At 43.4% G+C, this 21,587-nt stretch overlaps 1 protein-coding gene across 2 annotated transcripts in view; it reads left to right on the top strand.

The window, feature by feature from the left end:
• The first annotated feature begins 7,788 nt into the window (after positions 1 to 7,788).
• The window catches only part of SYTL2 (synaptotagmin like 2), a 62,275-nt gene continuing 48,476 nt past the window's right edge, over positions 7,789 to 21,587 (top strand). For both annotated transcript variants that reach the window (XM_076328403.1, XM_076328402.1), the window contains exon 1: positions 7,789 to 7,864. The gene's annotated coding sequence lies outside the window, so the exon portion shown is untranslated. The remainder of the gene's footprint in view (positions 7,865 to 21,587) is intronic.

Here is a 21,587-nt window from a genome sequence, read left to right as displayed (position 1 = left end):
TAGTGGACATGGTGGTGTTGGGTTGACGGTTGGACTCGATGATCTTAGAGATCTTTTCCAACCTTAATGATTCTATGTTTCTATGATTCTATGATTCTGTGATTCTAAGTTTGAGTCCCTATTTTGCAGGTTAACAGTGTTGCCAGGATCAGACAGAGCTTTCAGCTCTTCTTTGGCCCTCTGTTAATAAGCTTGAACATGGGTGCCAGGAAGATCTGCTCCATAATCTTCCTGGAGCCTGAGAATAAGCTGACTGCTCTGTACTTCCCTGGATCCTTCTTCTTGCCCTTGAAAATGGGTGTGACGTTTGCCTTTTAATGGTCGTCAGGAACCAATATATACGATATATGCAATACATATAACATACGTATATAGAAATATATATGTATAAAAGAGTTACCTAACGGGAAGTAGGAAGAGAAGATGGAGGAAATAAATAGCTTAACATTTCAAGGAAGGAATTTTAAAACACCTCACACGTGCCCCTGAATCCAAATCTGGTTCAGAATTGAATGCTGACGAGCATGGGACTGCCACTTGAGACAGACCTGGGTGATAATGCAAGATACGCTCACTGGTACATACTTTACATGTATGGGGGGAGACCTTTTCCCCCCCTTCTTTTGATGAAGTTCTGGAAAGGCGATCAAAAGGTGTAAATCTCGACTTCCAAGATTGGGAAAAATGTTCCTTCCCTCAAATGGGGAAGATGAGTTTTGTGACAAGATTTACCCTTTGTTCCGCTATGTGGTCAGAAATGTGGTCAGAAACTGGCTGGGCTGAGAAGAAGTGGTGAGAGTTGCTGCTTCTGTTGGCCCTTCAGCAGTAGCTGCGATGCTGGGGTTCACCTGCCTTTCTGTGTAACGATGGCATGTCAGAAGTGCTTTGGGAGGTAGCAGCTTGTCTATGAAAATATCTGGAGCTGGAAGGTGCTGCTAAAGAGCATGGAAATGCTGGGTCTGTGGATTCCACCTTCCCACCCCTCCCATGAGCTAGGCCTGGAGAATTCCTGCTGAGAACCAGTTGAATCCCAGTGGCCTTTCAGTCAGAAGGGTTGTGGGTGCAAAAGGAGGGAAATACTCCCTATCCTCTTGAGCAAGTCCTTTTCCTCCAGAGGAATAAGGAAAACAATTATTTTTGGGAAGAGGCAGCTTGTGTCTGGGGGATGCTGAGTTCAGTGAGGTTCAGTTGGAGCAAACTTCTCCCTTCCCTGTCTGCAGCTCAACCAGGCCATCATCAGGGCTGTGATGGCTATGATGGGCCTCCTTCTTCACAAAGAAGAGTTTAAAGGGCATGTATATGGCCAGATGTCCCAGCTGACAGAGCAGGGTATGAGTCTTCTGAGGATATGTAGGTTAAAATTGCCCCTCCTCTTTTACATTGTCTCCTTGACTGGAGAAAGGTGTCACCACCTTCTGCTGTCCTATGCTGCCTCTTCCCTCTGATGCCCTGTCCCAAACCTCAGCCTGGGTATGAGACTGAACCCAGGGAAGGCTTTCAAGCTTTCTCAAGTGTTGCTCTTCTCGGGAAGCCAGGGAAGGCATGACTGTTCTGACCTGGGATTTCACAGTCATTGATGCATCTTCCTGTGTCATTTCAGCCCCCCACTTACTGCAGGAAGACAAGCATCCTCCTGTGCAGCAGGCAGCATCTCAAGTCCTAAGGGACAACGGGGCAGACCTGCAAAACCTTCAGAGCAAGGAAGAAGTCATCAAAAAGCATGTCCCACAGGAAAGTGGGGAATAGGAAGACCACACAGGCAAGGAAATAGAATCCAGGCCACAAAGAGCTGGCTGGCTGTGTTACCACGGAGCCAGTGCAACCAGCAGAGAAGAACAAAGCATTGCGCATTGAACAGAACCCAGGGGTGCTTCTTTGGGAGCCAGGGTCTCTTGGCAAGACCTTGTCTGGAGGTGCAGCCTTGGGCCATTTCTGGGAGTTTCAACTCTGGTTTTTATGTTTCCTAAACCTCAGTGGGGGCTTGCCCAAGAAAAGCCTGGGGGAAACCTGAGGAGGGAAAGAGAATCCCTGTTCCTTCTATTGCAAAATACCCAGGAGGTGTTTGAATACTCCAGTAAGCTTTGGAAGTCCTATTCTGCTCTTTTTAAAACCTGCTCTTCTGTGAAGCCTGAGATGGAGTGAAGGTGATGGGCTGTTCCTGGTGGAGAAACAAACAGCTCTGGCTATATTGAAGGAAGGATGGACCAGGAAGACCTTCTTATCCTGAGCCATACAGAAAGCCCAGTGAGAATCTGAGGAGGCAGATGTAGGACCCGGGAAGGGCTCTGAAAGGTATGGGATCTGGGAGCAAGGCAGAAACAAAGGCTATGTGACCTGGGAGCAAGGCAGAAACAGAGGATATAACTCTAGAAGTCCTGTATTCCACCAACAAAACGCCCATCACAAGAAAGAATGTAAGACAGCAGAGTATTGCTAGGGCTAGTTTTGAACTGGCAAGTCCTGCTGTATTCAATAAATATCAATATTGATAAAAGGGCAGGAGCAGTATGGGCCATTTGAGTGGTTGCCTATTTAAGTAACCAGAGAAATTAATTTAAACCTTTTGCGAAAACCCTCTAGGACTGGAGGAGAAGCCTTCGCTCTTTTGGGGCATTTCTTTCCAGAATTCTCAGCCTTACACCCTGAGGGGAAGAAATCCAGAAAACATAGATTGTGCCAAAAAGAGGCAATGCAGAGAACGTGTTTTCCTTCTCAGTGATCTTCTAAGATGGGCTGCAGAAGGTGCTGCTGAAAGAAAAGTCTTATAGCAAAGTTCACTCCAGAGAGCTGGTTCCTACTCCGACCCCATCCCTGATGCTGAGTTTCCCACTGAGCTGTCCCACTGACTTGACAACTGGAAGAGAAGTTCTTATGTTTCTTTAAACTTTTTTTTTCCTCTGGGTTTTTTTTTTTTTTAAACTTTGGAAATTTGATAAGAGAGGGTAGAGCCATGGCAAGATTGGAAATTTCCATGCAAAGTGCCATAACCATTTTTTATATGCCACTAACACACAGAACTTGTTTTGGGTCCACGTTCTGATCAAGTTTAAAATGGCAAATTCACCTTTTCACAGATATGTGCACATACAGGACAATTGTCACAGACTAAAACTACATATGGAAAGAACGAGAAAGCACCTAGTATAAAGAGTTTAATGACAAAGGACTATCTAATTAAACATGAGACAGCATTTCTCATCAACTGCAAAGCAGAAACTGTCTTGATCAGTCCTTGAGGAAAACTGCAGCTATTCATAGACTCCTTCTCACCTTCTAGAAATCATCAAACAGCAAATTAGGGCTTCATGTCTTTTCCTCAACTGGGCGTTTGAGAGCAATCTCTAGCAATGCTGCATAATAGCTCAAATTTAAAGATGCTCTGGTCAGTGGCACCAGGACTCACGTTTGTTTTGTCTTGGAGCAAAAGAGCAGGAAAATGATCAGGCCCTAGTTGTGCACATTTGCTCTTTAAAGCCACCTCTTTCATGATCTTTATTAACAAGCCAATCTCTTTCTTACCACAGAGAGCACCGTATACAGCTGAATTACATTGTTTCCTTTCACAGTTTACAACTTCGGTATACATTTTCTTGTTACGTTTTAAAAGAATTTTTAAACTATTTAAAAACTATTTTTGAAGACTTACTTTTTAAAGATGTAAAGAAATGCCTTCTGTTGGTAAGATGGCAGAGGATTTGCCCCTCCCATGTGACATGACCCTGCAAAGAGGTCAGAAGTAGCATTCCCGTACACACACAGGCATGCAGAACAGAAAGCCACTCACCCCCTGTCCCCCCCAGAAAAAAGGTAGAAATGGAGTTTAATAGAAGACAGGACAGACGATGCTCAGCAGGCACAGGGCATGGGCAGACAAGCACACTGACCAGCCCCATTTACATGTGGCTGGCCCCTTTTATTCCCTTATTCCTCTCTTTTCCCATGCTTGTTCCTCTCCAAACCACCCGTATCCCCCCTTTTTCCCCACCTTTGGCTCGTCCCCTGAATATCCCATAGCAGGTCTTGTGCAATCTGAAAATCCTCTTCCCTTGCATCCCACAACGCGTCCCACCCCCACAGGCAGTGATCCCTCCAGTCTGTAAGGTACTGAGGCTCCCCTGGGACAGCCCTGGGAGGGGCTATGTCTCTGAAGGGGGTCATTTGGGCTCCCCCACCTGCCCTTGCACCTCTGTGCTCCTTCATGTGTGTGAAGATGGACCTTTGATGGGCTGATAGCTCCTGTGATGGGCTTGGGAGCAGCCAGGCAGGGTATTTCTCAGGCTCCTCCACCCGCCACTGTTCCTCTGCCTTCCTTCGCATGTGTGGAGAAGAGCCTTTTACTGCATAACCTGACAGTGCAGAAGGTTTTAAAGGAAAAAAAAAGACCTTGTGGCCCAGGAGCCAACTGAAGGATGCAAAGCAAGGGGTGATGTGGTCAAAGCCACCAGCCAGGGACATATCACTACAGCAATGAGATCAGCGGCATCTGAGTTAGCTGTGATTCATGTTAGTTCACATCAGGGAGCAGCTGAGTGTTCAGAGGAGACTGAGATTCTGTCTGGATGGAACTGGAGGAAGGAAAGTGGTATCAGGTGTATTTGCTTCACTGGAAGTTACTATCTCTTCAATTAATACCTGCCATTCTGTAACCACACTGAAGCACTCATTTATTTTTCCCTTAATGGGAGAAGATGGGATGACTTCCTTTCTGCTCTGGATAATGGCTAGAGAGAAAGATATGTTGAATGAGGAGGTGAAGGGGGAAAGGTGATCCACTTTCTGAGAGGGTTGGTAGGGCCCTTCCTTCCATCACAGGCTTTGGTCCTCTTGGTGCCACCTTGAGAGTGCTCAGGCTCAATTCACGTGAGAAACAGCCGCTCCGTGCTTACACAAAAAACCAGATTCTTCAGATCTACTACACCAGCGCAGAGCAACTGTGGGGACAGGCTGTGTACTGGTTGCAGACTCTTTCCATCTGAAGCTACTGAGGAATCAGTCTGAGGGTCCTTACCACGCATGTCATTCAGGTATTTTCAGTATTGTAAACACTCAGGCTATGAACTGGCAACCGGTCCAAGCTGGGACAGCCCTTGCATACCTAATCCCCCAGATTTCATCTGAACCCATTTCAAGAATAAATCACTAAACTAAACAGGAGTAGGAGAGAACACATACATATTTCAACAGACGCAGTACACACCCCATACGCAGTTTCGCAGCTGTCACTTGTCACGATGCTGGAGGCCTCTGCCACCTGGAGCTTCCTAGCAGCCAGGAGCTGCTTTTCCCTAAGCTTGGGTCCAAAGTCCTCGATTAAAGGGGGAATCGGTTTGGGCAATGGGTACACCAGAGCCACAGTTCCGGCTCCACCCGGCAGGGGCCAGGCGTACCCACAGCTGCCAGCCGACAGAGCGCGTCTGGTCTAAAAAGGCTGAGTTTCACCCCTGCCTTCCTCCTTCTTTTTCGGGACCGCTGTGAGAGGGGAAAAAAAGAGATATTTAACACAGAGGAAAAATACGTTCCATCTACCAAGAGTGCCAAAAGGGCCCCCACTTCTAATTAATGTACCAAACCATGTTTCTTGATCTGCACTGAACAGGAGTTCAGTGTGGGTTTGAATACATACAGCCTGGTATGCTGCATTAGGATGAATAAACAGGATGTGTGGATAAGAGATGCTTGAATGACAATTATTGTGGGGAGAAACCGAGTTTTAAGCTTTCACAAGGTCTCCAATTGACTCTGATCCTTGTGAACTGAATGGAAGCCTTATTAAAGGCTTATTAAGCCAGAATTTTACTGGATAGTGCATAAAGCACACTCTAGTCACTAATCTTGTCATCGGGAAGGAAGAGCCACATATAAAATACGTGACATCAAAAAGACACGTAATTTACCAAACCTTTATAGCAACGCCATGTATCTTATATTTTCTCTGAAAAGCATTAAATTGTTTCACCATATCCAAGTTTGAGTAGGAGGTGAAACATAAGAATTTATGGTTAGCAGGAAGCCAGTGCTGATGATGTAGGATTTGGGGAGTGAATGGATTCAGGCTGGGAACACAATGGGGAAGTAATTTAAAACTGGGTTCCTGCAAGTGAGACCGGAGCAAGCGACTCATGGCTGCCCACGAGGCACAGCAGGCCCCACTCCCAGGCACTCTAGAGACTGAAATCCTCCAGCTGCCCCAAAACAGAATTAAAATATAAAGCAAGCGCCGTGAGAAGAACATAAATAACATGAAAATACCACCACACCAGCTCTCCACACGACAGGGGGTTGGTGCTGTCACGCTGCTCCCGGAGGGAGTCCAGCTTCAGAATCACCTTGGTGCATTGGCTGGTGAGCAAGATGTGCTTCAAGGGGAAGGTCCTGCTGAAACATCCTACGAAATGGTGGCATGTGTATTTTGTGCCACTAAACAGAAAAGCACTTACAGTGCCCACTTACTGGGCGGGAGTGTTGATCTGCTCGAGGGTAGGAAGGCTCTGCAGAGGGACCTGGACAGGCTGGATCGATGGGCCCAGGCCAACTGTATGAGATTCAACAAGGCCAAGTGCCGGGTCCTGCACTTGGGCCACAACAACCCCATGCAGCGCTACAGGCTTGGGGAAGAGGGGCTGGAAAGCTGCCTGTTGGAAAAGGACCTGGGGGTGCTGGTCGACAGGCAGCTGAACATGAGCCGGCAGTGTGCCCAGGTGGCCAAGAAGGCCCATGGCATCCTGGCCTGTATCAGAAATAGTGTGGCCAGCAGGAGGAGGGAAGTGATTGTGCCCCTGTACTCGACACTGGTGAGGCCGCACCTTGAATACTGTGTTCAGTTTTGGGCCCCTCACTACAAGAAGGACATTGAGGTGCTGGAGCATGTCCAAGGAAGGGCAACAAAGCTGGTGAAGGGTCTAGAGCACAAGTCCTATGAGGAGCGGCTGAGGGAAGTGGGACTGTTTAGCCTGGAGAAAAGGAGGCTGAGGGGAGACCTCATCGCTCTCTACAACTACCTGAAAGGAGGTTGTAGCGAGGTGGGTGTCGGTCTCTTCTCCCAAGTAACTAGCGATAGGATGAGAGGAAATGGCCTCAGGTTGCACCAGGGGAGGTTTAGATTGGACATGAGGAAACATTTCTTTACTGAAAGAGTGGTGAAACATTGGAAGAGGCTGCCCAGGGAAGTGGTTGAGTCCCCATCCCTCAAGATGTTTAAAAGACGTGTAGATGAGGCGCTTATGGACATGGTTTAGTGGGCATGGTGGTGTTGGGTTGATGGTTGGACTCAATGATCTTAGAGGTCTTTTCCAACCTTAATGATTCTATGATTCTATGATTCTATTCTATGATTCTATACAGCAACTTCCTGGACAAATAGATGACTGAAACCTTTGTTACCACTGCAAACAGGGGCGTATGTTCACACCTCTTAGGTTGCCTGTCACCAGGTAAAGTGAAATACTGATCATTTCACCTCAGGGCAGCCAGTCAAGTCAAGCTGATATTCCCTGCATGGACTTTATGTGAAATAGCCACTTTCCGCTGTGGAGCGAGCCCGCCTCCACGAGCTTCTGTCTCAGAAGTGCCCTCTCAAATCCGCCCCCGAAGGCTCCCACTGCACCGAGGACAGAGTCTCACCGCCCCGCCCCGGTCCCTCAGAACGCCCTCCCGGTGCCACAGGTGACACGAACACGAGCGCGGCTCCGGCGCGGGCGGCGGAGGGCGGGCCCGAGGCGCGGAGAGCCGCCCCGCTCTGAGGGACGCGGCGCCGCCATTGGCCCGGCGGCGGCGGGTCGCGGCTGCCTCGCCCCGCGCCGCCACCTCCCTTCCCCTCAGACAAGCGGGGAGGCGGTGTGGGGCAGTGGCTGCCGGCCGGGACGAGGTAACTGAGGCTGTCTCTGACCGGAGGGAAGGGCTGGGGGAGCCGCGGAGGGGGCGGCGGGGTCCTGGGAGGCTGAGGCGGTGGGGTGCCGCGCTGCCCGCGGCCTGCTGAGGCGGCTTTGAGGGGTTTCGGGGGCTGGGGTTGTCTTGATAATGGAGTGACTCAGAGATTTAAAAACAAACAAACAAACAAACAAAAAAAACCCAAACATATAAACCACCCGTGCCCGCAGGGCTGGAACTGCGGGAGGATGAGTCTGTCGGCAGCTGAGGAGTCCTGACTCCAAGCTTTCGGCAGCCAGGCTGCTAGGAGGGCTGCTCCGTGCGCGAGTGTTTTCGCTGTGGTCGCCTTGCAGGGGCCGTTCGGCTGAGGATGGGGGAGGTCTCACAGGTGTCTCCCCTGCCCAGCCCCTGTTATTAGCCAGAGGGAAGCGCCGCTTGTCAGGGACTTTCCTCAGAACCGATCTCGAGAGCCGGTGTGGAGAAGTGCAGCCTTCCCCCTGCGAGGGGGGCCGTGCGCCGAGACATCCCTCTTCTGCTGAAGGGAGCTCCTGTCTGGTGGTGAGAGCTGAGTAACTGTAAAAACCTACCTGCACCTAGCTTCTGTAAAGGCCTGTTTTAATAAAAGGACTCTCCTTATTTCAAGAGGGTGCTTAGGTCTCAGTTGAGAGATGTTAATGACCTTTATGTAAATAGTAAACACTTTCATTTCGACATACTAAAATAATTGCATCTTCCACACTGTCTCTGGAGTGACTTGCAGAATTGGACCTGTCCCTAAAGTCTAATGCACTTGGTTGTGTCTTTCCTATGTGAGCAGAAGGATCTGTTTATATGATTGCTGTTGCAGGATAAAGGTCACTTAAACCTGGGGACAGATTGTCAAGTGGCAAGACAAGTATTTCTGAACCTTCTCAGAAGTGTAAGGGGAGGGGACTTAAAACATGCTTTACAGGATGCTCTAACAAGAAACTTGATTTTCTTGGATAAAAGAAGCAATCAAAGTGTTACAACAAAATATTTGTGTGTTTACGTATATCAGAGAATTGGGGATCTCTGTGATAGAGTGTTTAAAAGACTGATGAATCAAACCACTTTACTAAACTGATATTTATCAACAATACAGATTCCCATTTGTTAGTTCTTAATTACTATCAGTCATTATCACTACATTTTCCAAACAGTTCTTAACAATCACATCCGTAAGTGGTGGTAAACCTAGGCGTATACAATGCCATGGAGCTCATGCCCTATATTTAGCGCTCATGACTATAGTTCCTGATGGTCTCAGTTGCCGAGGTTAAGGTAAAGCGCTTGAGAGCTCTTTAGCAAAAGAACCTGGAGACAAAGTGAGCATTTTGTGATTTTCATAAATGACCATCTTTCTTTGCTTGTTGATAGTGTTTGATGCATCTTGCTGCCTCCCTGGAAGAAAAGGGGGTGATCTCATCTGCCTTTGACATAGTTCACATTATTTTTGCGAGTAAGACTCTACCCTAGTTTTGCTAGGCATCTTTCTTATGCCTGATAGAACCAGAATAATCCTGCAAAATAAATATCTCCTCTTTGTTCTGCATGTTTATTTTGGTTTCACCTGACAACTTTTCTGTCCACTCTATGTCCTTTGCTCTTACCTTGCAGATTTTACTATTTGCACATGTTTTCCTGTGCACTGTTTGGGCAAGTATACTGCAAGTCTTTGTCCATTTGCACTTGTGTGTTATTTATGCATAGCTATGTTATAAAATACTACTAGTAATGTTACAATGTTAGAAAATGCTTATGCAGTGTTACCAATTACCATATTTTAGTGTGCTTGTGTCTGGGTTTAAGGCAAGGAAATAATAAGCATCTTGCTTACTCTGCATCTACTTTATGGGTGCAGCAGGCCTCTGCTTTGGCTGCAAAGCACGTTCTTGAATTTTCTGAAGCTGTCATTGGACCTGTCTCTTTTTAAAGACACTTCCTTCCAGCATCTCTTGCAGCCCAGAATAATGTATTATCAGTTTCACTGTCAGGCTTTTAAAATTCAGTGAAATAGGTATTCATGTTCTTGTTTACCAGTGCTGACAAAGGCCAGAGTAAACAACACTCCATTGCCCCCCCAAATTAATGCCAGAAAGGTGAATTTGTCTTTTCTCTAAAGCACTGAGTAGAGACCATGGACAGATACATTCTCTGGAGTAAACTCCCGTTATTCTGCAGGAGACACTTCCCAGATTCCCAGGTGGAAGTATTGCTCCAGTTTAGTACTTGGAGAAAACCTTTGATGCTTGCAGAGAAAGCGAGTTTTTTAATTGTTGCATCTAGGGAAAAAAAGCTTAACCAGGAAGATAAACAGTGGGATGAAGTCAAAGGAATCACTTGTTTTCTACCCTGTATCTTGTTCACTGTGCTCATGACAGAAAGGAATCGGCTTTCCCAGTGCCGAATGGAAGAGACTTCAAACAAAAACCTACTAAGAAAACATTGTTTGCAGGGAAACTTAAAAGTAATTAATAGTCTCTCAGTAGGAAAAAATGTTTAATTTTATTTTTCTTTAATTAAGAGTGATGGTTCTGTCCTATGGAAGTCAGTCTTCATTCAATAGCGACTTGTTTTGCACCATAGCAAACAATTTGTTTCTCTGCACAGCAAGTGCTCTTCATGCATGATGGGTGAATAACAGATAACTGCTAAAAGCAGTAGGTAACCTTCTGGTGCTCAAAGTCCATCACCTGTTGCGTTTAAAGTCAGCTTATTTAGGTTGCTCGTAAGTCAATTTAAGGAGGCTCCTTAGTTTGGTATAGGCATGGCACTTAGGGACGTGGTTTAGTGGTGGACTTGGCAGTGCTAGGTTAACGGTTGGACTTGATGATCTTAAAGGTCTTTTCCAACCTAAACAATTCTATGATTCCGATGACAGAACACTTATGCTTTATGGTATGTCAAACCCGTGATGTTGCATTTGCTGTATTAGCAGTCTCCAGTTCTTTAGCTTATTTGGGCATAAAGTGAGTGAGAGCTGATTTTAGCAGACTTATTCATGCTTCATTCTTGTGGTAGGGAGTCATTCCAATTCACCTGGGTACAGCAACGGGCTGTGCTGGATTCTTACTTCATGTATAAGGTTTCCTTGCTATATGTAACTTGACTCTGCTTATTGCATTGAGAGCAGCAACAGGAAGAGATACAATATATGTAAGAGGAGGAAAAGAATACTTTTCCCCTCTTCTTATTTTATAGTATCTGGATGATAATGCCAGACTCTCTTTGACCTGAATCCTGCTCAGTATCATGTGTGAATACACCAAATTAATGAGCAACTTGACAATTTTTCCCCCTCCATCTTGCTATACTCCTTTTCCTCTGTAGTATAAATCTTCTAAAAGTAAATTTTTCTTTTCTTTCTCTCTCTGTCAAGGAGATTCTGCATTTCTGTCTCTGTCTGTTTCTATATATAAAATATGTGTGTGTATAAATAAAAATAAAAGTAAGAACAAAGGAGATGCTTATTTGCAGAGTAACTACCATATCCTAGACTCATTGCCAGATGCTTTTGTTCTACAAAAGGATCAAACTGAATATTGGTAAACTCCACATGAAACTGCCTGCCCAGTGTTACTATCAGTCTGACTCTGACTGATAAATTGATGGTGATTTACTTCTGTACAGGCTGGATGGACTACAGTTAGACTATGTGATGTCAGCCATGTAACTAGAGCTCCAGAAATAGATCAGCATATTCAAGAACTCCTGGGTTAGAAATGGTTTTAGACCATCAGCTTTTCAGACGTTAAAGTCTATCCCCATGCTTTTCTTCTCTACTGAATTTAAATGGCTTATGTGATTCAAAAATACCATTAAAAATAGAACATCAGTTATGATAAATTAAGGGTGAGGTCCAAAAATCCTGTGTAATTGCACTTTAGGCACCGTAAGTAAAACATATGTGTCTAAGTCCTAGGCAGAAATCTAACAAACAACCAGAAGTAGTGAGCCCTTGACCTTCTATTCTGGTTCTGCCCACACAAAACTGTTACGGTCTTTTTTTTTTCTTTCTTTCTTTTTTTTTTTTTTTTTAAACCATGCTGAATTTGCAGGTTGCCTATATTCCACCTGGGTATTGCATGAGTATGTAGCTCTGAGTTGTGGGTTGTTTTTGTTTGTTTGTTTTGCAAGCCTGGGATGACTTATGTTAGTGGAAATGTCATTAAATTTGTCTTGTTTCATAGTGACTAGAGTACTTGTCTGGAGACTGAGACCTGGATTAAAAATTAATATCCTCGGGTTACTCTCCTGTTCCCTCTGCCCTACTAGAACTGGACTGCTGCATAGCCAGGAATGCAGGGCTGGCTGGATGAGGAGGGAAGTCAGGAGACAGAGCTTGATTTGTAATGTGGTGGCCTGACTGAGAGAAGGTCGACCTGGGTTCTTGTTTCTGCTTGCAAGGTTGTGACATCACTTCAAACTAATAGTCATTCTGTGAGATGGGTGGTTTAATCCTTGGTAGTGCAGCCCTAGGAACGGTTAAAAGTGAACCAAGTGAAGCCTTCGGAGACTGTCATATTTTTGGTAAACAAGGGGATGTGAGTTTGAATGCTCTTGGGTTAAGTGGTTTTGGGGGGTCTGGTTTTGGCTGCTTCTGGGGTATGTGCTGCAGCTATTGGGCAAGAGAGAGCTAACACTTTGCATAGCTATGCTTTTAAAGAATGAGCCACTCCTGCAAAACTAAATACCTATTCAGGGACAGGCATTATGCTCCAAACCCCAGCCTCACAGAGTCTAAGCTCCTGATTATGCTACAATCTGCTACCATTGTTTCTGAGAAACAATTTTAATCACAACCTTCTTCTCCCTCTTTCCTATCCCTGTGCTATTCAGCAGCATTTACAGGGCAAATCCCGTTCATGCAGTGTGATTTGACACTACACCTCATCCAGTGCAACTGTAGGCTGCTACAGAAACTGTTCCTTGCTCCTCACTTCTCATGTGTAGCAACTCCGTTCAGTGCTTACCGTGCCCTTTTAGGCCCCTTGCATCATAGCGTATCTGGCTTTTCAGTGCCCAAGTGCTTTGTTTGGATCTGGCCATAAGTATTCAGTGAAACTTTTACCAGTCAGGGAAAAGACTCGGGTTCGCGTGATATAGCCCAGCCCAGCAGTGCAAACAATCTCATGAGTGAAGTTTTCGTGGCTGATAGACTTCCTGTTATTCTTGCAATTTAATATCACTATTAAGGAAGACTGATGTTGCTGCTTGCTGGTTTCAACTTAGCCGGAATGAACCTGCTATCAGATGGAATATTCATATTATGGGGCTATCCATTAAAACGTCATTATGCATGGGAAGATGAGAGATTTTCCTCTTAATAGGGAGCTATAGTAAGCTTTTTAAATGTATCTATTAAAAAAAACCCCAACAATAAACCTTTGCAATGATGTTTTTATTTCAGAGTAGGTTAATTTTGGTGACCAAGATGAGACCTGACTGTTCTATCTGCAGACTGTAGGCTAGCTTTTTTTAACCTTTTTGATTTTTAACTTTTCTGGAAACTTCTCCAAAGTGCTTTCGCCCACCTCCCTCCTTAGCTTACTTATTGTTTCTATGACTGCAGGACTCCTAAAGAATATTCTTTTTCCTCTGGCACCTGATTTTGGCTGGTAATTAGATTCTGTGTAAGGCCCTGTTTTCAGATAGGTGTGTGCCTCAGTTACTGTAGCAAGGACCGGAGTAACTGACGCAAGCTTTCTTAGTAGCCTTCAGATTACATCAATTATTAGGCGGGTAGTTTTAACCCTAACAGCTTGCATGAGTGAGTGTTTAAGGTCAGTGGTTAGTCAGTCATCTCGTGAGAAAGGACAGCCAAAGGGATTGTTTTGTTCGCTGGCTCTTTGTGCACATTAGTAATCAGTCAAACAGCTGTAGTTACAGTAACAAGGTTGGTAGCTGAAAAGTAGGGGGGCTGCAGTGACAAATTGGAGTGATTTAGGTGAGTAAGGGATGATTTTGTTTCCCACAGCTACTTGTTTATACAGTTAATTGTGTCTGATGGAGTGCCTTTTGCAATGTTCTGCGTGGTCTCAGTTTTGTGTTGGGCTACAGGCAAAGCTGCTCTGGTGAAGCTGAGATCAGTGGCCTCCCCCAGGGGAGGCAAAGATGTTGTAAAATGTTACCCTCCTGATTTGGCAGTTTTGTGCTCAACCTGTACCACAAAGCTGCATTGTGCACCCTCCTGCAGAGGAAATGTGCTACCACCAGTGACCTGGGCAGTTGGCTGTGACAGTGCTTCAGAGCACATCAAAGTGATGCATAAAGGGGGCAACCTATTAACCCACAGGTTCCTAGTTTTACAAACATAGCGGAGGAAAATCAGTCTGTCAGTGATGGTGGCTGTCCTTGCTCAACTAGCTCATCACCTCGACTCAAATGAGTGAGAGTGGGGACTCTTAAACTCACAGGGATGCAACAGATACTGACTAATGGATTCCCATAACAATGGGACAAAAATCATCAGAGAAATCACGTGGACGGGCTTTGAAATGAACCTTTTTCAAAGTTTCTTCAGAAACTGTATACTTGAGTCTTCCAATTAGTGTCCAAGACTGAAACTGCTCTGCAAAATGTCTTACTGTCAACTCAGCCGAGTGAGCATTAGTCCAAGTAAGTATTTGAATGCAAATCCATGTTTGCTATTTGTAACAGGAGTTTCTTTACTAAGGGGCTAGCAGCATTGATGTAAAGTCCTCTTGTTAGAAAGCCTGCATTAGCAAAGAGTCAGAACTACGCAGTGACTGTGTAAACTGCAGCTCAGTTCTTTGCTTTCATATAGAAAAGATTATCTAACCAAGATGCAGGAAGTGTGTCACTTCCCAGTAGCCACTGATAGGAAATACTTGTTAACTAGTTGCACTGTTTTGCACACTTCCATTCTTGAGTGGTACAACTTCCAGAATGGAGTCCTAGCTAAGAAGTACCCAAGTACTTGCTAAACAGTAGGAAAGCAAGGAAGCAGGGTAGAGGTAGGATAGTTCCTCTGAAGTCTCCAATATTTAAACTTGTCAATACCTCTACATTGGGAACATTGTAACTTTGAATTGCTTAAGGCTAAAATTTGCTAAAACCAAGAACAATATGTTTAACAACAGGGATTTCTATCAATTCCACAGCACTACTCTGACCATCCATATCAAGGGAATTAATGCAGAAAACATCCTACAAGTACAATGAAGACTTCGTGAACACCTGCCTAGGAAGAAAACAAAGTAAAGTAAATCGCTAGTTATGATTTACTGAGAGCTATAACTGCTCACAGAATCTGGGATTTTTTTCAAGTGAAGAGGAGGGGAATATAGGGTTAGTTGCCTTTTTTTGAAATTCCAGTAGCACATAAAAAATGAGAAACCAGGCAGAGACTCCTTGTTGTTCCAATATTTTTGGGAAAGTTCCTTTCAGATTTCTCATATGGACAAGCATCTAAGTGAAGGAAAGCCTAAGCTGAATGAGGGAGATGTACACTCACAGCACAGTCTGCCTAGGGGAATTCTGCCACTTCAGCCTTTTGATCATTTTTGTTTTGTTTTGCCTCCCCCCCCCCCCCCCCTTTATTTTTAAGGAATTCCTAGTACATAACATCTGTTTTTGTTTGACTTGCATCAAGAAACAATGCTCATTGGCCTAGCACAAAGAATGCCAAATCTCAAACTCGAATATGTATATTTTTTGGAAGAATAAGTCAAGGGAAGAAAAGGAAGGGGATTCAGCAGCTCTTGGTTATATGCAGATGGTCTCTATGGGACACTGGGGGGTGAGAGGAAGAGCAGGCGTGTTTTCTACTCTGCAATAAAACTTTGAGAAGGGAAGGGAGGTGCTGTCGGCCTCTTCTCACTTTTATCTTCTGTACTGAATCTATGCATTTAAGATGGCAAGTCTCTAGAAGAAGAGGGTGAGCACTTCTTTCCTGTAAAATGAAGGGAAGCCATTGACATCTTAACAAAACCTTTTTAAGGAATTAATCAATTACTTGCATTATGATTTTCAGGTTTTGGGGGGGAGGGGGCAATCTTTTAGCTGTTTCTTGTGGAACTTCCTTGCTAGGATTTGAATCTGTCTAGTAATTATGTTGGGAAAACATTCAGAAAGAGCTAACTATTAAATGCAGAAGTGTGTCAGATAAGCATATGTATGCTCAGGAGATAACTTCCCACCAAGTAATTGGTTTTCTTCCAATCTGTCTTAAATGTTTTAGTGTTTTACTTAAACCTGTTTTCAAACAAAATGTAAAAACACTTTCTTAAACTGGACCCTGTGTGAGTCTGATGCCAATGCTGACATGAAGAATGACAAAGTGACAATGGGAGTTTGAGTCTTGTGAGCCCCCCACACTTCTGCTTTTGGAGAGAGTCTAGTCCCTCTGTAAAGGGAGATGAGATGAGAATAATTGTTACACAATAGACAGTGCTCTGCCTTCAGAGATCTAGAGGATCGAGCCACCTTCACTGTTATATTTCAGGTCCCTTACCCTAAGAAAATATTCTTCATGTTGTAACTCTTGAGGAAAAGAATTAGCAACTGAAAGAATGAAGTTCTTGCAAACAAGCTCTTATTAATTCAAACAATGTTCCTACTGGGGTTAAACCACAACAAAGTGCCAATGGTATGATGTGCAAGGAAATACAACTAGATTTGAAGAACCTTGGAATTTACAATGAGATATGCTGATGTTACTGATGTTAACTTGCTGGAATCTCTGTAATTTTGAAGCTGCTTCAAAATTCAGGTTTTTTGAGTAGTTTTACACTCATGGCAATGTAAAATAAATGGCACAGCATCTATAGTTAGTCTGACAAGCAGTAGTCACAGGGAAAAGAAAAATTTAGGTGTGTTTCTCTGAGGCTTCTCTTTAATTTATGAACCTCTTATTCCAGAGACCACGTCCTCTTAAAACCACTGGCCAAATGATTGCAAACTGTAATGGGTATAGAGATTGACATTCTTAGGCACTGCTGCCAATATCCAAGCCCTACGAAAGAAATGGCAAGATGCCATATGTGATTATAGGGATTAGGCCACATCCAAAGCAAATTATTATTTTCCAATGTTCAGTTGTTAACTTTTATCTTCTTATTTCTGTTATTAACATTTTGCTCTCTTGTTCAGAGTAAGTTTTGTGTAAAACAAAACAATTGCCTGTATAGTCTTCAAAGTGATGAAGATCTTGACTTCTTACCAGAGTAGAATGAAATCGCAGGCAGAGCCATGTGGACCAGCAAAGCAGATGTTACTGGAGAAAACTGGAATTTTTCTTAAGTGCTTGCATTACTCTAGCTGCATTTCTTCCTCTTCCAGCTGGCTGAAGATCATTATATAAAGCTGTCAGTGAGAATATTTTAAGATTGCAACTATTTTGCAGGTTAAAAACAACAGGGATCATTTTGGTACTGTTGAGGAAGGGTAAGGTGTGAGCAAGGCTTGATGTGTATCATATTTTAATTTTTTTCACCATTGTGGCTGTTTTAAGCAGTTATCTGGTCCTATAATTGCGGATAAGTAGATTCTTTCCCTTAACTGTATTGTAATGAATATTGCACAGGAGAACATGTAGGTTTATTACTGGAATGAAATAAAGCATTGCTGTGTTTGTAAGAGCAACTTCAGTGTTGCCTTATTATAGATATCCCCCACTCCTGCAAAGATCCCTGTTCCACCAACACCCACTGCTTCACAACTAGCTAGATAAGAACTTTTCTACCTCCCACTGACTAAACATACATGTTGGCAAATACTGTTCTCTAAGTTAATCTCTGGGACTGTTGGAAATATGATATGCTGTGTACATTTAGCTGTTATCATTTTGAAAATGCTCTGATAACACCTCTTGAAAGAGCAGCTGGATTGGCTACAGATATGCGTATCTTACTGGATGATCTCTTCCCTTCTGCCCCTTCAAGAATTAAAATGACAACAGGCCTTCTTGTTTGTTTTAAGTTCAGGTCCTTGCCATTGCAGGCAACCATGTTTAAAACTCTCTTGAATGATGACTTAAGTCCCTCTTGAAAGTTAATAGCTTTTCTTTCTCCACTACTCAAACTGAAATCCGTAATCCTCTGATCTTCTGCACAAATATGTTCATTACCATCTTAAACTATTTGAGCTTGTGTCAACACTAGCATTTAGCTTAATCAGCTGTTCTCCCTTCACAGGATTTGCCTCATGTATTTACAGAAAAATTATATTCCCTAAGCCTAGGATGGTGCTGAATTACCTGTGACTGTACTGCTTAAATGTCAGTGGAGAATCAAATTTGTTCAGGAGAGTGTGATTTGTTTGGTTTTGTTGCAAAGCTGTAGCTTGTAGGCCTCATAGTCAGAAGTACCATTACTGCCTAATGTGACCTGCCAGGGTGATGGGGCCAATCCTGTAAAGCTCTTATTGCTCCTAATGTTCTTCTTGGCTTCCTTGCTTCAAAATAAAGGATTATTATTTCCTGAGCGTGGGTGTAGGACAGACTTAGTTATATCTTTTCTAAGAATAATGAGTTTTTCTGCAGATGCAGATTGTTATATTACACAATTCCATTTATCTGTCTTCCTCAGCTTCCTGTTGCCTTATGTCTGGACTTCCAGCTCATCCTTGTTGCTAGCGCTGATATGTTGTGGCAGTGAAGATACACAGTTAGGAAAATGTGTAGCTTTCAAATGCATACAACCAAACCCTCTCGTTTTTAAGAGCCAATAGGTTTTTGTAACTGAATGCTTCATGGGATGAAGATGTATACAGATGAGTTGCTGATCAGCCAGGCCTACAGGGTAATTGTTCAGCTGAAGGAGCTGGCACAAATAGGGGTGCAAAAGCAGCCAAAAGTGTAGGATTGGCTGTCACCTTCTTCCTCTTGTTAGAAAGCATTGGCTGGAAGACAGATTCTCTGGAGCAAAGCTCTAGCAGCTTAGGTCTACTGTACAAGAAACACTTGAAAAGTAATTTTGCAATGTAAATTTAGGATATTATGAGGTTTCTGTATGCAAAAGGAAATCTTGTTGATTTGGATGGAACAGCTGACTCTGGGGTTTTGTTGTTTGTTTTCTGATCCTGTTGATGAACTTAATGTCAGTCATGGCAAACTACTCCAACCTCTTCCTTGCCTCTCCCTCATTACACCTCATATGTATACACTGAGTAAAAACTTTAAAATCTAAGCTATGATTGTGGTACCTCTTAATGTGATATCTCATGATGTTTGGAACGCAGTATTTGAATTAACATTCCCCTTTGTGCTTGGGAGAAAGCAGCAGGGAGGGCAGAGTTGTGTTCTAGAAAAATGTAAAGCCTTACTTAAAGGAATTGAGGTGTATAACTGCCTGAGAGGTTTTGAGAAATTTTATAAGATAGAATTTTTGGATGAGTGCCTGGCCTAAAGCTCTTGGAAGTTGTGAGTGGCTTAAGAGTGTGTGTGGGAAACTTGGGTTGTCTTTCTGTTTCTTTTATTGCCAAAACATAGAAGCTTTCATGTGTGTTACATAAAACATAATTTCAGATTCCTGTTTATTACAGGAATTAGAAATCTTTTATGAAAGGGAAGATTTTTGTGTGGTTTCACTTGAATTTAAGGTTTAAGGAAAAAAATCATGCCAAATAACCCAAGACTCACAAATGTTAGTCAACAGCATGACAGCCTTTCTCCGGAAATCAATCAACATGGTATTTCTATCGATTTCTGTTATTTAATCAGTCTGATACAGATCTTTCAGTCTTATTTGAAACTTAGGTCTGAAAACTTCCCTGGCAAAAGAAAACTTCCCATTGAACTTGCAGTGGCACCAAACAAACTGTCGAGACCTCTCAGTTCTTTTCAGTATATATAGAGGCTTTTAAGAGAAAAAATTGAAATCAAAAGAATTGAGCTACCCCAAGGTGGTAGTAGTAGCTGACTTGAAGTGGAGGAAGGCATTGATTATTTTTAAATTTTTTTTTTTTTTTTTTAATTAGCCTTAGGTCTTATAACAGGTGCTATACTCTAAGCCAGCAGTTTTTACCATCTGTGCTTGGAATCAGTGCTAACAATCTTTTGCAGAAAGCCAGCCTTGCAGTAACTTGTATCAGCGGGTCTCGGGAGGTTGGCCAAGTACACCACACACAGAAAGAGGTTTTACTCTTCTTTATGCAGAGACTAAAAACTGCACTGGTTTCAGTTTGTGACTGGCATGGTTCCAGTGACTAAAGACTTGTTACCACAGTGAAATGTGATACAATTTGCACTAGATGGGTGATACACATTAAAGGGGGGGGAAAAAGCCCAACTGATTATTGCTAGTTTTTTTTCCAACTGCTTATCCAGTGAGATCAGGGGCCAGTTTTTCAGGTACTCAGACATGCCTTAACTGAAGCATCATGTTGTGAGCTTTGCAAAGGAACCTAAAGGGTCTCAGCTGCACTACTCAAGACTGGGAAAGCTTTTTTCATAAGCTAAGGTGGGAGCAAAACCAACTAATATGATGCCATGTAAATCTGAATACAGGATGAGTGCAAGTGGATCAGTGGGTCAGAATTCAGGTAGGATTCTCCTCTGAAGAGCTGGGAGGAGAATGCGCTCCAGTTAAGCCAGACGTAGTAAGTATGTTAATCTTAGCAAACCACAGGTTTGTGAACTGTGTAACCATATTGTATGATATCTACCAGGAAAAAAAATGGTTAAGAGCCTGTCAGGGTAGGTTGTATCTTGTACCTAATTGAAAACGAAGTGGGAGTGCAACCTTAGTTGCAGAAACTGCTCTACAGAACGATGGTATCCGGGAAGTTTAGCAGCAGTGCAGCTTGCTGTGAGCTCCCACAGCCTGTGTGGATGCTCAGCCGTTGCAAACTTGTTCAGCTGGGGAGGACTGAAGTTCTGCTTCCAGTAGTTTTATTAATTTGAATACTGTGAGACATCGATGAAGCCTGCAGCTTGTTTTGTAAATGCTGTCCAACTATTTCTTTCAGATTTTTAAATGAACCTAATAGACAATATAACACTTCTTCCCTCAGCCTTCTTTAAATACAAAGACATGGTAAGATATCATTCCTACAACAGGTTTCTTACAGACTTGATTGTCCTGAGGCAAGAAACTTGCCTGATTTACAAGAAAAATCCTTGACGATTCCATTTCTGAGCTGTCAAGGTTTTGTGGTTGCAAGGTAAGCTGCTGTGCCTGTTGAATGGCATGTCCACAGCTGCCAGTCAGCAGCCAGGGTTTTGGATTAGCACTGCAGATGCTGACTGGTGTATCAGAAGTTGTGAAAAGTTTCCACACGATAGTCAAAACAGATATCCATACCTGTTCATAGGCTGAAGGAGTACTGTTGTAGTTCCTCAACAAATTTAGGATTGTTATGTTTGTTGGTAGCCCTATAATAAGCACTTTTTACTTCTCCCTGTCAATAAAACTGCCATTTTCTAAATCAAATAAAGTTACAGATGGCAGGTTGTTTGAGAAACTGTTATATCAACCCCATGGAACAAAATCACAATGAGAATCATGGAGAAGATAAATATGGCAGCCAAACATAACCACATGCAGAAGGTGGTTGGGCTTTTTTTTTTTTTAGCAGGGGGGACAATTGTTAACCTGGCTCCAGTTGCCTTCCACATCTCTAAGAAATGCTGTTATCTTTAGAGATGACATTTCCCTTTGAGTAGTGCCAGTGCCAATATCTTGTTTTAATCTCCTGGTTGAACTCTGTGGCCAGGGGAGCAAGAACAATGACTTGTT

The sequence above is a fragment of the Aptenodytes patagonicus genome, chromosome 1 (genome assembly GCF_965638725.1).
Source record: "Aptenodytes patagonicus chromosome 1, bAptPat1.pri.cur, whole genome shotgun sequence".
NCBI lineage: Eukaryota > Metazoa > Chordata > Aves > Sphenisciformes > Spheniscidae > Aptenodytes > Aptenodytes patagonicus.
This window is presented reverse-complemented; position numbering and strand designations above follow the sequence as displayed.